We start from the raw sequence: 20,455 nt of genomic DNA, 5'->3' as shown, positions 1-20,455 counted from the left end.
ACGCAAATGGATTTTGTTGTTGGAAAATTTTATAGCCTGCTCTCAAATTTTGTGTATCGGAAATTTCGATGGAAAAAGTCCGATGGAGCCCACACACAATCGGAATTTCCAACAACAAGCTCCGATTGCACATATTCCGTCGGAAAGTCCGACCGTGTGTACAAGGCATAATTCTGAAAAGTTTTAATTTGTTAGAAAACGAATAGGGCTTGTGGCCTGGTATGGTTCAGGAGGGGGAGGGGGGCTCCCGGCCTGCTGGGCTGCATGCTTGGATAAGGGTCTGGTATGGATTTTTGGGGGGACCCTCACACCATTTTTTTCCTACTTTTTTTTTGCCTGCAATGTTTTTTTTTTCTATTCAGCTGTCAGCGGGGAAGCACATTGACAGCTGATGACACATCGATTGTAAAGGATGCTGCAGCCGACTTTCTGGCCCCGCTCCTTAACAACCATCTTTCACTGTGCCATGACTGTAAAACAAGAATATGTGTTTTATTGTTATATGCTTATGACCGATTGGCTGTGTTAGCTGCTTATATACTCTCAGGACAGCGCAGAATTATTTTATATTTTCTCTACTGTGCCATGACTGGGCAAAGCTTTGCCTAATCAGGGATTAGAATGCACTGTGCAGCACACAGTGCATTGTGGGGTGCTTGGTTCAACGAACAGGCGAACAGCCCAACAGGCAATGTTTTGTTCACCCACCACTGGTCATCAAAGGGCTAAAGGAAGATGGGTACGCATTATGAGGGATCCAAAATAGAGCCCTTATGGGGACAGAGCCACAATTTGGAATTTCCAGGAGCACCCATAAAAGAACACCCACAGAAGATAAAATAGGGACAGCTGGTATATTTGTGCTGCCTTGTAGCACCCTTCAATATGAGGGACCCCTAACCCACCATGCATCCTGAAAGTATACAGAGTACCTGGTGCAACACATGTGTAGGTCCAGATAAAGGAAAATATATACGGTTTTATAGCAGATGCAAGAAAAAGGTGGGAACTCTAGTCGGCAAGATCTGGAAATAGTACAAGACTGTTGGTAGTATGGTCATTTTTATAGCATTAATCAGCCCCACTCATGAAAGATTTGGGATTTTCCAACTTTGCATAAGAGAGACGAGGGAGCATAAGAGGGGATTATAATTCGCTGAGAACAGGGATGCACAGTCAGGGGTAAGTTTAACCCCTATGTAATCTAGAATAACATAAAAGTTCAAAGTGAATAATAAACATGTATGGAAAGTCCATTAGAGTTCAGAATAAAGTGAAAAGGTCTTTCTTGGATAATCCAGAATGAATCTTAAAAATACAGTCAAAATGGTAAAGTGTTCACGGTTACCAGATTCGATGGACACATGTACTGTATGGCACGAGGGTCAAACAGGCACTCTTGAGGGAATGACCTCAAACAGGAACTCCCACCACTGAAAAAACGGTAAGAAGGGTTCCACCCAATGTTGAATGGAGACTGTCAGGTATCCATGATGGACTCTAAAACCTTTGATGAATCACATCAAATGGTGTGCATGAAAAACAAATGATCCGCACATAGTGTGATACTGTTTGACGTTTATTGGTAAAAAAGGGGGTTTACACTTACAACAAATCCGTTAAAACAAGCCTGTAAATAAAATGGAGTATAAGCAACGATTCCTGGGGGTGTGGCTTGGACAAGACCCGAGATGGCTGCCTGAGTCTCGAGCTCCCGCACACGGAGGACCAATTCTGCCTTATACTGGGACCTAAAGCCAAAAGCGATCATGGTGAAACCCAACAGGAGCACCTCTGCTCCCCGTGTGCTGAAAGACAGCGGAACACAGCTAAGCAAGAACATTCCTGAGCTGTTCCGCACTTAACAGTCAAACAATCACGAGGCGCCGCAGGCCTCACAGGCATCACAGGCCTCATCACCGGGCTCCCGTAGGAGCGGTTCCGTCGCGCTGATGGACTGTGACGAGCATACAGACCATCCCTTTAGCTTGCTGGATCTGCAGGAAGACCTGCAAAAAGTGGCCATTGACATCAAACATACACTCACTGCCGCCATAACTGATCTGAAGGTGGACATTCACGGCATAACACACCGCATTGTGGAAGTGGAACAGGTGTCACAAACACACTCTGAAGCAATCAGGCAAGTACAATGGGCTTATGATCCTCAACTGCCTCACATCTTTAAGCTCCACCGACAGGTGGAAGATCTTGACAACAGGGACCGTAGACATAATATAAGGGTGAGAGGGGTCCCTGAGAGCATAGAATCACCTGCACTACCACAGGCAATCTGCTCTATATTTAATGATTTACTATGTCGCCCGGCAGATTCCCACATAGGAATGAAGAGACTACACAGTGCGCTGAGACCCCCCCCCCCATGAACCTGAACCCCCAAGAGACATAGTTTGTTTGATTTTAAACTTCCCTCTAAAAGAGGAAATCCCGCTCAAAGCGAGAGAAAGAGGCCGTATTCTTTTTAATGGCATGGACATATGTCAGATGTACACTGTGCCCCCTTTTGGAAGCACTGCGTTCAAGAAATATCCAATATAGATGGAAGTTTCCATTTTGTCTCTCTGCATCCTCAAGGGGTTGCATTGCACTACTCCGAACTCGGAAAGACCTGCCAGCCTTTTGCGACCAGCTCGACATTCCTCAGGTAGACATCCCTGAATGGTATTCCTTCTACTTCCTGTCAGAACCATGGAAACCGGTCTCCCACAGCCTCACACCGAAATCCCAGAGGCAACATTCCAGGCGCTGCAGACTGGACCCAGCGCCCCCTGCTGACCCTTTATCTCGCCAAGACCTGCCTAACCACAGCCCAGGGATGGCTGGGACCCCCCGGCATGATCAACAGAATACTTAACCACCTTGGATCCCTTTTACATCGGGTTGTTTGTAAGTACTGTTAACTATTGCCCATTTCTCTGACTTTCTCTATACCTGTCTGACTTCCTTAAAAGGCCAGGAACCATAAACCTCCTTGAGTTTGGTAATGGTCACAACTGAGTACGAAGCCAGAGAGGACTGTCGAGGTATGCCATTCTACTAGCTTGATAACCCTCCCGATAGAATCCCTGCATGGGTATACACTCTCTTATGATTCAGCACAGACTCACAGGGCTGGTTTCTTTCTTTCAGTTGTTTAGCTAGTTATAATTTGTTTTATTATTCTGTTGTCATAATGCTCATGTTCTAGTTAACCCGATGTAACATTACTGCTAACGTTGCCTTACATTTGTTTAACGGATGCTCCTAAAATATTATCATGGTCCGATTCCCTGGGTAACCCCGTAAACCGGAGCCCACATTTATGTCCCATTTCTTAACTGCTTATCCTTCTGGTCCTCCTCTATGCGATGTTATTTGGATCCCTTTCATACTTTTGTCCCCACACAGCAGTCCCATTCGGTACTAGCTGACAATCCGGTTATCCCCCAATAGGTGAAATAGATTATCGAAATTCACCTCTGGTATACTTTTGTACTCATTACCGGAGTACCCTTTCCTTTCTGTGTCAACCCCCCTTATCCCTTTTTTATAAAACCCCCAGTGAACCTTCCTCCCTGCTACTCACCTCCCTCTCCATATCCCCCCCCCTTTTTTTTTCTTGTTCCCTGGGGCCGCTCTCGCTCTCAAACATCCACTTGACGTAAACTAAGCTCTCCGGAACGCCACATTGAGACCTCTAACCAAACCTATTACCGTTGGATACCACGGTAGTATCATCTATCTTTAAACAGTATGCAGATGGAAAAGACATTCAAACAACTCCTTTTTTTTTTTTTTTTTTACTTTATTTAATATTTTATCCATACAAAACCAACTCCCTCAAATACAAAATTACAAATTTCATTACCATCATACATAATATTGCTGTCATTCTTCCCTACCCCCGCCCACCCCCCCCCCTCCCCGTTCCTGCAGAAGGTCACAGAGGAAACATCATGTAACTGTTCCGCCCGATCTCCTCTAGCTCTCCCACCCTTTATACACCCTTTATGTTCTCCTCCAAATAACTCCAGGTCTTTTTAAACTTTTGCCATCCTGCCCATTTACCATTCCGTTCCTCATCCTCATCAGGTGCCACTCCCCTATTGTCCAAACCTTCGACATTGTATACCTCATTAATACGTAGGAGCCAATCGCGAATGTTTGGACTAGACGGATCTAACCCTTTCGTTACTATCTGCATCTTAGCTGCATCTAGCAGTATAGGAATAATAGAAGATTGGTATCCTTTCAACGACTTTTCCATCCCGTGGAATAAGCACACCCACGGATCCTCTGCAATGACTTCCCCTGTTATTTCCTTAATCAGTATTATAATTTTATCCCAAAAGATTCTTACAAGAGGACACTCCCACCATATGTGGGCCATTGTTCCCACACTAACACACCCCCTCCAACATGTATCGGATTTAGTACTATCGATTTTGCTTAACTTGTCTGGGGTAGCATACCATCTTGCAAGACATTTGTAATGAATTTCAATTCTCTTGGTATCGAGTGCTGCATAATGTACCAACTTCAATATCTTCTCCAACGTGAATTTACTACAATGTGACCCTAATTCCCGCTCCCACTTTTTGATGTACGGAGGCACCTCCAGCTCCGACCCCTCACAGAGAATCCTATAAATTTGTGCAATGGATCCACCCGCATGCTCCCTCACACAGAGCCGCTCGAATGGTCTATACTCCTCACTTCTGAGTGGTTTCGGTAATTTATCTATAAAATGCGAAAGCTGGAAATACCTCCACACATCCATAACCCACAAACCCGATTCGGACCTAAATTCTGCAAACGTGCGTAGTCTCCCTTTATTTGAAAATTTTTTTAAGTTGAATTCCATCCTCTTTTATCCAATTCCCTCCCACCTCCCTCATCCCTGGTTCAAAAAATAAGTTGTCTTTCATATAAATCAAAGGTGAGTTATGTGTCCACTTATTCTGAATGTGTAACAAATCCCAATATTTAAGAGTGTTTCGCGTCAGTTCCGCTGTGTTTGTGCTCAATGCTCTATATTTTGGTGGGTTCCAAATGCTGTGTCCTAAATCCGTGTTACTTAAATAATATTCAATGTTCACTCATCTCTTCTCCGAATCCTTTTTTGACCATTCAATAACGCGTGATAAAATAACTGCTAAATAATACTTATTGAAGTCGGGTAGGGCAAGTCCCCCCTTTTTTTTTCCCCTGCTCAAAACTGCGTAGGAGATACGTGGTTTTTTGCCACCACAGACAAATCTTGCTATCGAACTCCGTAAGGCTCTAAGGTAATACTGAGGGAGTGGGATAGGCAACATCTGAAATTTAAACAGTATTTTGGGAGCCAATACCATTTTAACCGCATTCACGCGCCCAAGCCATGAAAGAGGCCTTGATGCCAATCTTCTAGCTTCATGCCTAATCTCATCTAGCAACGGAATATAGTTTTTTAAGTACAATTTTTTAAATGAGTTAGATAGTTTTACCCCTAAATACTTAATTTCCCTTTTCCAAGGGAAAGGGAACACCTGAGCTAGGTGGGCTTCCTCTCGTTTTCCTACACTAATATTCAAAATCTCCGACTTCTTCAAATTTATTTTGAAATTAGAGATTTCCCCATATCTTCTAAGGATCCGTAACACATTAGGCAGGGTGATTCTGGGGTTTGTGATAAAAAATTACATCATCGGCGAATGCCGCGAGTTTGTGTTCCTCTACTCCTGTCTTCACCCCACTACAGTCTGGGTTATTACGAATAGTGGCTAATAGGTGCTCAAGAGACAGGACAAACAAAAGAGGGGACAAAGGGCACCCCTGTCTAGTGCCATTCTCCATTTTGAAGGGTTTTGAGAGAACACCATTAACCCTAACGGAAGCCGAAGGGTAATTGTATAGGGCCTTAACCCACGAAATATACCTCAGGCCCAACCCCATTACTTCCAAAGTTTTCATCATGAACCCCCAGTCTACCCTGTCAAATGCTTTTTCCGCGTCCACTGACAGGAATAGAACTGGGGGCCCATCCCATTTACTTGATTCCAGCAGGAGCACTGCTCGTACCCCATTATCCCTGCTCTGTCTCCCGGGCACAAAGCCGGCTTGGTCAGCATGAACAAGGGAGGTCATTTTCTCCTTCAGTTTACTTGCCAATACTTTCGCATAAAGTTTAACGTCTGCATTCAGCAGCGAGATGGGTCTATAACTAGAGCAGAGCTTAGCATTTTTTCCTTCTTTTAATATCAGGGTGATCGAAGCTGTTAAGGCCTCTCTCCCCATTACACAGTTGGTACCCAACTCATTCCAGAAATGGCAGAGCCTAGGAACAAGGATGTGTTTCAATTTTTCCAGGTATAGAGTAGTAAAACCATCAGGACCTGGGCTCTTGCCCTTTTCAGGGCTGCCAAGATTTCCTCCTCTCCTATTGGTCTCTCCAGGGTAGTTCTCTCGTCCTCGGTGAGCTCCGCGACTCCTGCCCCCTCACGAATTCCTCGGTCATCTCCATATGTGTTGGGTTGTCTGCTCTATCTTGCCCGATAGAATATAGGGCCTCATAAAACTTTTTGAACTCATTTTCTATACCTTTACTAGTCACTATTAACTCCCCTTTTTCTCACTAATCTGGCCAGATGTTTACTCGACTTGTTCGCCCAAAGATAGTTATCCTTTGTTATCCTATTGAGAGCTCTCTTAGAATCCTGTTCCATAACATCCCTCAACTCCTCCCTTTTAGCGGCTAGTTGACGGAAGGTGTCCTGGTCCTGTCCCCTCGACTTTTTATGGGCCTGTTCTAATACAAAGATTCCTTCAATCAACCTTTCCCTTTCTTCCTTTCTCTTTTTTTTTATCCCAGCTCCTAGGGAGATAAGGACCCCTCTAATATACGCCTTATGCGCTTCCCATAAAATGGAGGAGGAAACCTCTCCTGTGTCGTTTGATTTGAGGAAAAAAATCTTCTTCTTCCTGTACCTTTTCATGTATTTTTGGTTCCTTTAACAGGGATTCATTCAACTTCCACGAGAAGGGCCGCCTCTCCCTATGTGGGAGCCTCATCCTCATCGTGACTGGTGAATGGTCTGAAAGGGATAACATTTCTATTCTAGTTTCCTCTACCCATTCCAGGAGACTATGGTCCACTAATATGTAATCCAATCTCGAATACGTCCCGTGCACAGGGGAGAAGAAGGTGTAATCTCTATCCTTGGCGTGTTGCAGCCGCCATGCGTCCATCAGTTGGCAGCTGAACAGCCGCCGCCCGATTGCGCTAATTAAGGCCTTCCCTATCCCCTAGGCCCGGGACGTACTATCAAGGCCCGGATCAAGGCAGAAGTTAAGGTCCCCCGCCAACACTACCTCCCCCTCCCTAAACCTCACCAACTTCGTCAGCACCTGACCCAGGAATATAGTTGGATTTTTGTTAGGGCAATATATGTTCGCTAAAGTAAACATTTTATTACCAATATTGCCCTTCAAAAAAATATAGCGCCCCTCCGGGTCCGTCACCCTATCCTCCAGGGAAAAGTTAGAGGCCTTCGAGAGCCCTATTGCAACTCCCTTCGATCTCCTAATAGGGGAGTCGCTATAGAACCATTGAGGCAGGCCTGGGGAGAAAAGCCTAATTCTAGAATCTAAGGCTAAATGAGTCTCCTGGAGAAAAACTATGTCGGCTCCATAGTGTACAAGTTCCTTCATTATTTTGTGTCTTTTTGTAGGCGAGTTTAGGCCTTTTACATTGTATGATAAAAACTTAAGATCAGGCATTTTTCACCATCTATCCCTTTTCATCTTCCGACTGCTCCCCTGTAACCCACCCCGCAGGAACGCCCTCCCCCTCCCCCACCCTCCCTCTCCCCACCTCTCCCCCCCTCCCCTCCCCCCTTCTGCAACCCAGCCCAAAGCCCACACGTAGGGGATACTCTCAATCCCATACTGCGCGCTTCCTTTCCAGGGGTGGTGCTCCAATGACGGCTCCCGATACCTCTTCCGTCCAAAAATGAGGCGGAGGAAGGTAGGGAGGGCAAAAACCAGCACATCGGCCGGGCACTAAACCTCCCCATGCCCCCCACCACAAGCAGCTCAACCCTATAACCATACATATAAGTAACTCAAGTCCAGAGTCGCATCCTATGGGCTCCCCGGAACACCTGATAGGAAGGGGCGAGAGGAAAAAAAAAAAAAAACACACCTCACCCCTAACCCCTCACCCCCCCACCTCCCGGATGACCCTCAGTTCGCCATTCGCTCTTAAGCAGCTGGTTTTTGTATTCATCTACTCACCCTTCTTGGGACTTCAGGTATCAGTATACCCAGGCTGTCACAGAAGTCCTGCATCTCTTCTGGGAATCTCATTCTGTAATATCTCCCTTCCTTAACAATTATCAGGGATGTTGGGAACCCCCAGCTGTACTTCAGATTGGCCCTCCTAAGTTGTTCTAAGAGAGGTCTCATCTGTCTTCTCCGCGCCAAAGTTCCAGCTGATAGGTCTGCAAATATCTGTAAATTTTTATTTTCGAAACATATTGGGGGTTCTTCCATATTTTTTCTTTGTCCTCATAAGCGTGAAACTTCACGATTACGTCTCTAGGAATATCTTGTTTTATATTAGGGGGTTTCCTCACCCTATGAACCCAATCAATCCTTAGGACCTCCTCCTCCCTTCTACCCAGGATGGGGTTGAATATTTTTCTCAACTTCTCCCCCAAGTCCTCATTAAGTTGTTCCGGTATGGGTCTAATACGCAGATTTTGTCGCCTGCTCTGGTTCGCCTGCTCTTCTATTTTATATGACATCAAGCGATTTTCGTTCTGCATTTTCCTGACTTGCTCTTTTAGTTCCGTGATCTCTTTAGCTTGCTTTCCTGATACCACTTCTACTTCTTCCACTCTGTGCAGTAACTGACCCATATCTATGCGTACATTCATAATTTCAGCTTTTATAACGCTTTCAAGTTTGGCGAACATTTCCAACATTTCTGTTTTATTTGGGCCGAGCTCCATACTTCTTTGCTCTTCCATTAAACAGCTAGCATATGCACCTTCTAGCTCAAGATCCTCCTTGGTCCTGTCCCCCTGTCCCCCCTTCTGTTTCTGCTGATCTTTTTTCTTGTCTTTTGGTCCTGATTGTTTCATATCCAATCCAGGGCTCTTTTGACTTACTTCTTTAAGATATTTTTGTATAGAGCAAGAATTGAGGCTCTCCCTAGGATTTTTAGGCTCTGTTGACCTTTTGGACCGCCCTCTCATATTTCAGCTAACTGCCGGCTCTTTACACCCTCAAAATGATTTTTATATTGTGCTTGCGATTCCCAGGCCTCCTCTCACCAACTCCGGCCCCGTTACCTCACAGTGCTACTCGCACCCTCCCACCGGTGCGTCCGCACTGTGTGTATTATTGTGACATGAAAAGTCCTTACCTCACCCCTGGAGAGGGGCAGGGTAGAAGGGGCAACCGAGGCACACGGCCCAAACAAAACCAATATTTAACAGCAGTCTGAAGATACACCCACACAGTCCAGATCTCATGTGTCCATATTCACTGCTCTCCCGGGCTTTAATAAGGCTTTAGGCTCCAAACCACCTTATCCTTGCTTAATATTCTCCATAATTAATTATCACAATAATAAGAGAGGTTTTCGTACCTTTGTCTTCCAATTCCTGAAGCCCACCGGCAGCGCTGCTCAGCATCGGTTTCCTTGTTACTTCTGCTACATGGAGGATCCCAGTTTCTTAGTGCTGGTAAGGGGGGATGAGGGGGGATGGAACAGCCAGGACAGCGGGACGTCCAAGACAGGCACCTTAATAGTGCTAACCGCTCTGTGTCCTTACTTCTGCTCAAACACCTGAGCTGCTCCTCCCGCCGTGTCCGCTCCTTCTCTGGTTCCTAGCTGCTTGTCCTATCGGGTCTGTTGGTGACCCTGCTCTAACCTGGCCGATATTGCCGGCAGAGCGGGTCCACCTCTGTGTTGTGCTACTGCTCGTGACTACGGGGCACGGGGAGTCAAACAGTCCCACGGGAGGTCATGGTGAGGAATCTTATTCCTGGGCACGCTGCGGGCTCTCACCCCGCTTCGGCGTCTCTCTCCCGCTCGGAGCAGCCCGTCTCAAGCCCTCACATCGGCGCCGCCGTCAGGCCCCTCCCCCTGTACAGATGTCAGCGTCACGTCCTCATCCCTCTGTGCTCCGTCAGACTCCCCTTTCTTCCGGGGCCCCCTTTAAGGCCATACACAGCACTCCATCTTACACCCTCAAACAAATCCTAACCTTAAAATGTGTGTCGCTCAACGTAAAAGGCCTGAACATCCCAGAAAAAATATCACAGATGTTATCCACCCTGACTAAACATAAAGCACATTTTCTCCTTCTTCAAAAAACGCATTTCAGATCGGATGTAATACCTAAACTGACCAATCACGTATATCGATCGGCAGTACACTCCATAAACCCAAACTCTAAGACCAAAGGGGTGTCCATCTTGATATCTAAACACGCCGACTTTCAACAGTCTGATGCTCTAATAGACCTGGAAGGCAGGTACATTTTCATCAAAGGCACCTATGCTTCCAAATCTATTACACTCGACAATGTATACTGTCCTAACGCACACCAGGTTTCCTTTTTTAGGAAGGTGTGGGACTTATGCACATTCCAAGAAGGTATAGTTTTGCTGGGCGGAGACTTCAATGTCCCCCTAAACCCCACAGTAGACACTTCCATGGGTACAACCGTGCTACCATACCAGGCACTTCGTCAGATTAAACTACAACTGCAGAGCCTATCTCTCCATGACACCTGGCGCACCATGTTTCCCGACGATAGGGATTACACATTTTTCTCTCCACCACACCAAAAGTACTCCAGAATAGACTACTTTTTCCTCACGCAAACAGACCTACCTCTCCTCACACAAGCCCTAATAGAGCCAATGTTCCTGTCCGACCACCAACCCATTTCGGTAACCCTCACTCTCCCCGACTTGACGTATACAACTAAATCATGGAGACTGAACCCTTCCCTACTTAAAGATCCAGCCATACTACAGCAGATACAATCCCGTATTCAATTATTCTTTGCGGAAAACTCCACTCCAAACATTTCCCCTGCATTCCCGTGCACTGGCAATCTTCAGATACACCTATTAGAGAATGGCTAGTCAGGGTGTCTAAGATTGAGGAGAAGGAGGAATTGATCCACGTCTCCCAAGAACGCCCACAAAAATTCACATCTGTCTGGGCATGTTGGACACAATTTAAATCTACCAAATCCTACTTCCTGTCTCTTGACGTGGCCGCCTGAATTGTCTGCTAGGAATTACTGTATGTATGTCCTGATTGGGTGTTCAGGTCGGAGAGAGGTCCCTACCCCCCCCCCCATTTCCCACCACCGCCCCTCTCTCGTTTTCTTTTACTCTCTCTCCCCCACCCCCTCTCCTTTTTTTTTGTTTCCCTTTCTCTCTTTTCTCTCACTCCCACCTTTCTCTCTCTAGTACTACACTCGACTAGACCCAATACACCAGCACTTCTCATTATGATTCGTAGCACATGTCAGAGGCTGACCCCACCATATCCAAAATTACCACTGTTTAGACCTACTGATAGTGGTCTTAGTGGTTTTGCCCCAACCAGCAAAGTGAGTTGGCTCTGAAAAGCATCCAATACCTAAATGTTTTCTTGTTTTTTTATGTTTACGCAAGTTTAATAAATCAGCATGTATTAAGAACTACTGAATATCCTCAACAGTTACCCATACCATGTTTTATGAATTGTTCATTCCATGTATTTCTTTACTGTAGTGTTTAGGCATGGAATCCGTTCCAAATGATATGCTGTTGGTACTGTATTGTAAACTCTTTTAATTTTCTCTAATAAAAATATTTTTGTGGAAAAAAAAAAGCAACGATTCCTAGAGCATCACCCATTGTTACAAAGACTTATGCCGCATACACACGATAGGGATTTTGGTCGGAAAAAGGTATGATGGCTTTTCCGATGGGATTCTGCTCAAGCTTGTCTTGCATACACACGGTCACACCAAATTCTGACCGTCAAGAACGCGGTGACGTACAAAACGTACGACGGGACTAGAAAAAGGAAGTTCAATAGCCAGTGCGCCACCCTTTGGGCTCCTTCTGCTAATCTCGTGTTTATCTCGTGTTAGTAGAAGTTTGGGGAGAGACGATTTGTGCTTTTCAGCTTTCGTGCTTTTCAGTCTGTTACTGCTCATCAGTTTGTGCTTGTGGGTTTGTATCTGGTTTTCAGTGCGTGTAGTCAGTTCATATCTGATTTTCAGTGCGTTCTTGTCTGCTTGTTTCTGATTTTCAACTCGCTCTTTACAGGCCTTGCTGTTCTTCAGTGCGTTCTGTTAAGTTTGTTCTGACCAGCCGACCGTTTTGAAGCCATGTTGCGGTTACGTACTCCTCATAGAGTTCGTGCTGTGCGGTGGCTTGGTGTTGGGATTCTTACTTTGACCCAAGCCCAGTCCATGAACAAGGTGGGGAGGAGTTCATGGACCAAGAATTGGTTGCTCCAGCATGACCAATTCTCTCATATGCCTTTGCTGCGTGAGATCCAGGAGAATAACCCTGATGATTTCAGGAATTATCTCCAAATGACGGACCCCGTTTTTCACCATCTGTTGGCTTTGCTGACTCCTTATATTATGAAGCAGGACACATGCATGCGGCAAGCCATCACTCCGGAGCAGAGGTTAGTCGCCACCTTGTGGTACTTGACGACAGGGAGAAGTCTGCAGGACCTCAAGTTCTCGACAGGCATCTCCCCCCAGGCTCTGGGGATCATTATTCCAGAGACCTGCAGAAGGACTATATTAGGGTAAGTTTTCTCCTTTAACATCCCATTCTATGTATTTAATGTATGCTAATGTTTTGTATTTCTTTCATCATTCCTTAATCGCCATGATTGTAATGTCCTGTATGAAAATTTTAGAAAAGTACATAAACAGGCATGTTTGCAAACATAGCATACACAACTCTGGAACTTACAAAGTTCAACAATGAAAAACTGAAGGCAATATCAGACATTATAGTGTCAAAAATGTCTTGATCTTGCCTTCACCAGATAGGGTGATGTCACCCCTGTAAAAGCCAAATTTAGAAGATACACACAAATTGGGATTAAAACTGGGGATTTCCTTTCTGATCCCATACCTAATGTTAACATGTGCTATCTCCCATCATGGGGGATCAATGAACGTGTTTTGGAGGTGCAACCCCTTCCTCTCACCTACTTGAGTTAAGAGGAAGGGGTTGCACCCACAAAACCCGTACATTGATATCCCCTGATGGTAGATAGCACATGTTGACACACTGTGCATTTTCCAAATTTGGCTTTTAAAATGCGTAAAAAAATGTAAAACTTGGTCCCCAAAAATATAAACTGGTGTCATTTGGTAGTTCTTTATATTCTTCCTAGTACATCAATCATGTTCTTTAGTTTTTGTGCAACCTTATTTGTCTTTTGCGTGATGATGCCTAAATCCTGACTACAATACATGATGTCCTGGATTAGTCTTTGTGCACTGTTAGTGGTAAAAAGAGTAGATTGTTCTTCTACAACATGCACATCACCTAAAAGAAAAAATACACACCACTTATTATAAATATGCAGGCATACATCTGTATCTGTGGTGCCAGACACTCACCTGTTGTGGTGACAATTTCCACCACCTCTTCTTCCTCCACATCCTCTGGTTTGGTCCTCTGTTCCCCTTCTTCAGGAAGTGGGGGGGTCCCTGGTGTCGTCAGACGTCCCGAGTCTTTTCTCCCCTATGAAAATGAAATAAAAGGTATACTTAGCACACAGATATTTGTGGCCAGAAATAGGAATATGAAACATTGCTTCGAAGTGGGGTACAATTGTCTGTTTAAGGCAATACGAGCTGAGTGGGGATAGGGAGGGGCGGGCACTCGAGTAGCTGACATAGCCCAATTAACTGGATCACTGCACAATAATAAGGAAAATGCAGAGTGAATTAAATATATACAGCGTTATGCCAATCACCTCACTGGTATGAGAATATTAAACACTGGTAACAGTAATTTTAGAAATGACATAAGGCAACTCTGATGGAAATAGTAAATAGGAAGGCAGATATATATACAGTAGCTATTGGACAATAGATAGGCATCAATTATACAATGTATGAACAGCACATTTTATTCTTCAAAAATATATAGACAGGAGTTCATAGTACATTGTAATACATATATCAATATAAAAAGATAATCAATGATATTGCATGTGAATAAATAAATGAGACAAACATGATTTAATCAATACAAAAAGAAATAGTTATATAGGCGATAGGAGGGGAGGAGGGGGGGTAGGGGGGTGAGAGAAGGGAGCCAGGTAGAGGGGTAGAGGAAGGGGGGGGATTTTTTGTTCCAACCGTTGGAAAAGGTTGACCAAGAAAATTATAAAAAAGGCTTGAAACTGACTGTTTCATTGCGGCCAGGGTAAATCATAGCCTTGAGGCTATGTATCCACCTGGCCTCTAATTGAAGTGGAGTACGATCCACACTACCTCCTCTGGCATTAAGGGGCAGATGGTCAAGAGCAGAAAAGGAAATCATTTGAGAATTAAAATTATGGTACAGACCTACATGTGTGCTGACAGCTGTTACCATTTTTCTTTTGGCAATGGGACCTACATGGTCATGGATCCTCTTAAAAAAGGGGCGTTTCGTTTTGCCAATGTAGTAACACCCACATCGGCATTGCATGATGTAGACCACGCCGGGGGTTTGGCAAGTCACTTTATATCTAATAAAGTGAGTTGTGCCATTTGGAAGGAGTATGCCAGTACTATTGCTGATGAAACTACATACATCACAACCACCACAGGAACTGTGGTGGATGCTGTATTGTGATGGCTGTGGACTACCCAATCCTTTATAGATTTTGCTCTTTTGAAGGTAATGACCGGATATGATTTAATGTACTTATTGATTACAGGGTCTGCTGAAAGTAAGGGCCAAGACTTTTTTAAGATTGTACGAATTTGTTGGTGCTGCCTACAATACAGGGTGATGATTCTGATGCATTCATTAGCTTCCCTATTTCGATTGGAATAAATCAGAGAATTTCTATTTTGCTTTTAAGCTTTGTTAAAGGCTTTTTTTAAACAGCTGTGACCATATCCTCTATTACGTAGTCTTGAATAAAGATTACAGGCTTCCCTTTGAAAGTCTTCATCATTGGAATAGTTCCTTCATATACGAAGGTATTGGCTATATGGTATACTTCTCTTTAACGGAACAGGGTGTGAACTAGTTGCGTGCAAGATAGTGTTGGCAGCTGACGGTTTACGAAAAAGAGAAGTACCCAAAGAGCCATCACTATTGAGAAAAATTTTGACATCTAAAAAGTTCACTTTAGTAAGATCACAATTCATAGTGAACTTAAGATTGTATTGATTGTTTCCAATGATGGTCATAAAGAGGTCCAGTTCGTCCCTAGTGCCAGTCCAAAACATCAATATATCGTCAATATATCGGTGCCAGGTGGCGACATGCCCAAGTAAAGTGGGCAAGTCGTCCCTGGTGAATAGTTCCTTCTCCCACCCCCCCAGGTACAGGTTGGCATATGATGGGGCACAACCTGGAGGTAGTGGGAGAGTCCAAAAACAAGTACATTCCATGTGAGAATGAATCTTAAGAGTTCAATGATGAATTTATTGTAGTCGTTAGCTAATTCCTGTAAGGTGTAAGTGCCTGGGTCTGGGCCAGTAGTGCCAAGACCTTGAGATAATTGAGTGGGTTTGTCATACATAGTTTTAAACATAAGTCTACGTGCAAATAAGTGAACGTCTTTGATGATTGCAAACCTGTCCGCATCAGAGTCCGGACAGAAAGTCAGTCCCAGCTGGAGGACCTGGCTCTCTGCCTCGGACAGTTGGTGCGAAGACAGATTGACTATTTCAAATTGGGTTGTTCTCCCACCTGTTGGGGCACAGCATCCGGAGACAGGCATTGGTCCATCTCCTGTGCTTTCTGCAAAAAAATAGGAGCCAGTTTAGGGTCAGAGTGTGACAGATTCATAGAGGGAAACATAGTGTTCAAGGTACCCACCTTGTTTGAAGTACTTGGTGTCGCATGTGCGGATAAAGCTAACGTTGGATCTGTGGTTAAAGCTGGTGCAAACGTGCCAGATGCGATATTGGATAAAGAGGGCTGTGACAATTGTGATTGTATGTTCCTTTGGCGACCAGAAGGTCTGCGATTCCATGCTGTTCCGAACATACGTTTAAAGGACTCTAGAGATTGGGATTGCTCTTTCTCTTTTTAATCTGTCTTCAGACAAATCACGGTAGAATATAGACTGGCTAGAGGAAATTGAGGATGTGGAGGAAATATTAGGAATGATATTGTTTTTTGGAGGTGGAGGTGCATAAGTTCTCTTTCTAGGGAAGTGTTTAGGTTGTATATTAGAGTTCCATTTGCATAACCACCCTCGTGTGCCAATTGATCCCTCAAGAATTTGGATTCTTTGCTTTTGATGATCTCGGCAGTATATTTTTCAATGGTTTCTTTAACTTCCTTTTCCTTTTGAGCAAAGACAGGAGATGTGGCTATCGAAGTGTGTTCGACAGCCCACTTCTGTATCTGCTCATCAAGCAAGGAGATTTCATGCTCATACTGGGAGCAGAGGATGGAAATCATTCGACAAGAACAAGTCTCTGATTTATTCCAATCGAAATGGGGAAGCTAATGAATGCATCAGAATCATCACCCCGTATTGTAGGCAGCATTAACAAATTTGTACAATCTTAAAAAAGTCTTGGCCTTTACTTTCAGCAGACCCTGTAATCAATAAGTACATTAAATTATATCCGGTCATTACCTTCAAAAGAGCAAAATCTATAAAGGATCGGGTAGTCCACATCCATCACAATACAGCATCCACCACAGTTCCTGCTTTGACAGGAACTTTTTCCTGTGGTGGTTGTGATGTATGTAGTTTCATCAGCAATAGTACTGGCATACTCCTTCCAAATGGCACAACTCACTTTATTAAATATAAAGTGACTTGCCAAACCCCCGGCGTGGTCTACATCATGCAATGCTGATGTGGGTGTTACTGCATTGGCAAAACGAAATGCCCCTTTTTTAAGAGGATCCGTGACCATGTAGGTCCAATTGCCAAAAGAAAAATGGTAACAGCTGTCAGCACACATGTAGGTCTGTACCATAATTTTAATTCTCAAATGATTTCCTTTTCTGCTCTTGACCATCTGCCCCTTACCGCCAGAGGAGGTAGTGTGGATCATACTCTACTTCAATTAGAGGCCAGGTGGATACATAGCCTCAAGGCTATGATTTAACCTGGCCTCAATGAAACAGTCAGTTTCAAGCCTTTTTTATAATTCTATTGGTCAACCTTTTCCAACGGTTGGAACAAAAAATCCCTCCGCTCCCTTCTACCCCTCTGCCTAGTTCCCTTCTCTCCCCCCCCCCCCTCCCCTCCCATCGCCTATATAACTATTTCTTTTTGTATTGATTAAATCATGTTTGTCTAATTTATTTATTCACATGCAATATCATTGATTATCTTTTTATATTGATATATGTATTACAATGTACTATGAACCCCTGTCTATATATTTTTGAAGAATAAAATGTGCTGTTCATATATCTGCCTTCCTATTTACTATTTCCATCAGAGTTGCCTTATGTCATTTCTAAAATTGTTACCAGTGTTTAATATTCTCATACCAGCGAGGTGATTGGCATAGCGCTGTATATATTTAATTCACTCTGCATTTTCCTTATTATTGTCCAGTGATCCAGTTCACTATTACTACCTCACAGCATTAGTTTAATATTCTTGTCACTTCCCTATTCCCAGTCACTTTAGCCTTTATGATCATGTGAACGGAGATGAAGGACAGAGGCGCGCCCACTAATTGGGCTATGTCAGCTGCTCGAGCGCCTGCCCCTCCCTATCCCCACACAGCTCGTATTGCCTTATGGGTAATGTAGTCTCCTACCCTCTTTTTCACTTGTTTCCATGCCGCTCTCCCGCCTCCCCTGTTTCATAGGACGTGGGCGAACACGTGACCGACACACACGCACATTTAAACACCTCTCATTACATATTATGCCAGATTACGGACGGGCTGCCACTTCAGGCATATCTTTCTACACAAGGTAAACTTTGGAATTCACTCTACCTTTGTCACTCTTCTCAACGAAACTTTGTTTAAATCGCTCTGCTCTCTATTCAAACTTCTTTGCCTTTTGAGTAGTGAGGCTGAGTATGCTAATTATTTATGCCTCTTAAGCACCTCTTACCGTCTCTAAATTTTCCCCACTCCTTAAGGCTAGGTTCACACTGCTGCAGTGCAAATTTAGCGCGATTTTGATCCGATTGCGTTGCAAATTTGCATTGCGAATTCTTTGTGTGTTCTTGCGATTCTACTGCAAATTTTGCAATCTATGGAGCTGAATTCACATTGCACACGGATCAAACTCGGACAGGACCCTTTTTTTACGCAGGTTAAATTCGCAACGCATTGATGTGAACAGCACTCATGGAAAACAATGTTATTAAAATGACTTGCGAATTTGAGCGATCGCAGCGGCTCAAATTCGCAATAAAATTCGCAGCAGTGTGAACCTAGCCTCAAAGTGAGTATAGACGATCTGTATACAGGACTTTGGTTCTCTATTGTATGGATGACCAATATATTTGCCTTTTAATAGCATTTGCAAGTTTTAATGTTTCCTAAATTAACCCTACTATGGTAGAGCGTCTTTTCCTTACATTTTCTCCTACATTCAGTATCAATTATAATAGATATTTATTATGGTCCTTATTATCTTTTCGATCAGATAAACATCCCTATCTGGCAGCCCTCCCTTTCTCTTTGACCTAGCCGGGTCCTTTGTAAGTACCTCTCCCCCAGGCCCATTTAATTTAGTTATCACTCCTTTTTTTTCCCCCCACATTCCCACTCCCTGCCCCCCCTCTCTCTCTTCCCCCCCCTCCCCTCCTCCCCCCTTTTCTTCCTGCGCTCTTTCTTCCCCCTCCTCACGTTCTACACCTCACTCCCTCCCTTTCTTTCCTTAACCTTTTCCCCCTCCCCTTCCCCCTCTTTTTTCCCCCAAGCCTTCACATCCCCTTTCCCACTATTATACTATTCTTACTTTTCCTTCATATGGCAGACACTGGTCCCACGGCCTTTATTTGGGCCCATTCAGACCAACTTTTTCCAGTACAGCACAATGTCCGTTCTCTTACAACAGGCTCGACTCTTACAGCAGGTAACTATTTAATAGTTGTCAGTTAAACAATTTAGCTTTGGACAGTCGTTAATATCGCTTTCCTTTTCTTTAAACACACTCTTTTCGTGAATATTTGGATGGCTCTTAACTGTACCTTATCTCATGCGGTGATATACCCATTTTGGTCCCTCAACATACATCCCCTGAGGAAGCCCTAATGGGCGAAACATGTCAGGATTATAGTGGTGAGTGACTCCTTATTCATTACTTAATCTGATATGTACTGCTGTATGTTTTATATTATGTATAGCCAGCATAAATTTTAAACTTTGTTTATGTTCAGTAAAATATGATCTATATTTTTTACTCTGATGTTCATCTAAATCTGTTTGCCCGGCACCCATAAAATGCCACTAAATTACTTTCCTGACTATATTTGTTACTCAGGGATGGTGGTGCCCTCTTTTTGACACTGTCACCTATCCATACCAACCAATAACTATAGGAAGGAGCTTAATAAGATCCAGGCATCCATGAGATCAGGAGCAGCAGCAGAGCATGTGTATGTACCCAGTCTGTGGTACTACACCAGGATGCGGTTTCTGGAAGACCAGATGGAAGTCAGGGAATCACTTTCCACACTTCCACCCAGCCTTCCCTCCACCCTTCCCTCAACCCCAGCTGAGGCTTCCGAGGACCATCCTGGGCCTTCATCCTAGAAGAAGTGGAGGAGCCCAGCTGGAGCCAGGTATAATATTTTTTTTACTTATTTATTATCCGAAAATTATTGTTGTTAACTAGATGTTATTATTGATAACAAATGAATGATGGAACAAAAAGTGTTTTACATATCAATAGAGAGTAGGGGCCAAAAATGATTGTGACAAGATTGAAAAATGCTGGGCTCAGAATGATAGTCTTTTCTATTTGTTAACATTCAATTTGCAACAGTCATGAGCTGAAAATTGTGTGCGATTGATGAACCAAAAAATAAAACTATGTCCCTTTTTCATACACAGGAAGACCTCAGCCAGGATCAGGCTCTGAAATGTGCCACACAGGAGGAGGCGGGGCTAAGTGTCAGCCAGGAGGAGGCAGGAGGTAAGTGTCAGCCAGGAGGTGGCCGGGCCCAGTAGGAGCCTCACCCAACCCCAGGTGCCTCCCCTCCGCCTTCCAACAAAAAGGGCCAGGAAAGGGAGTAACGTGGAGGAAGCAGCAC

The sequence above is a fragment of the Aquarana catesbeiana genome, linkage group LG05 (assembly GCF_042186555.1).
Source record: "Aquarana catesbeiana isolate 2022-GZ linkage group LG05, ASM4218655v1, whole genome shotgun sequence".
NCBI lineage: Eukaryota > Metazoa > Chordata > Amphibia > Anura > Ranidae > Aquarana > Aquarana catesbeiana.
Note: the sequence above shows the minus strand (reverse complement) of the source record.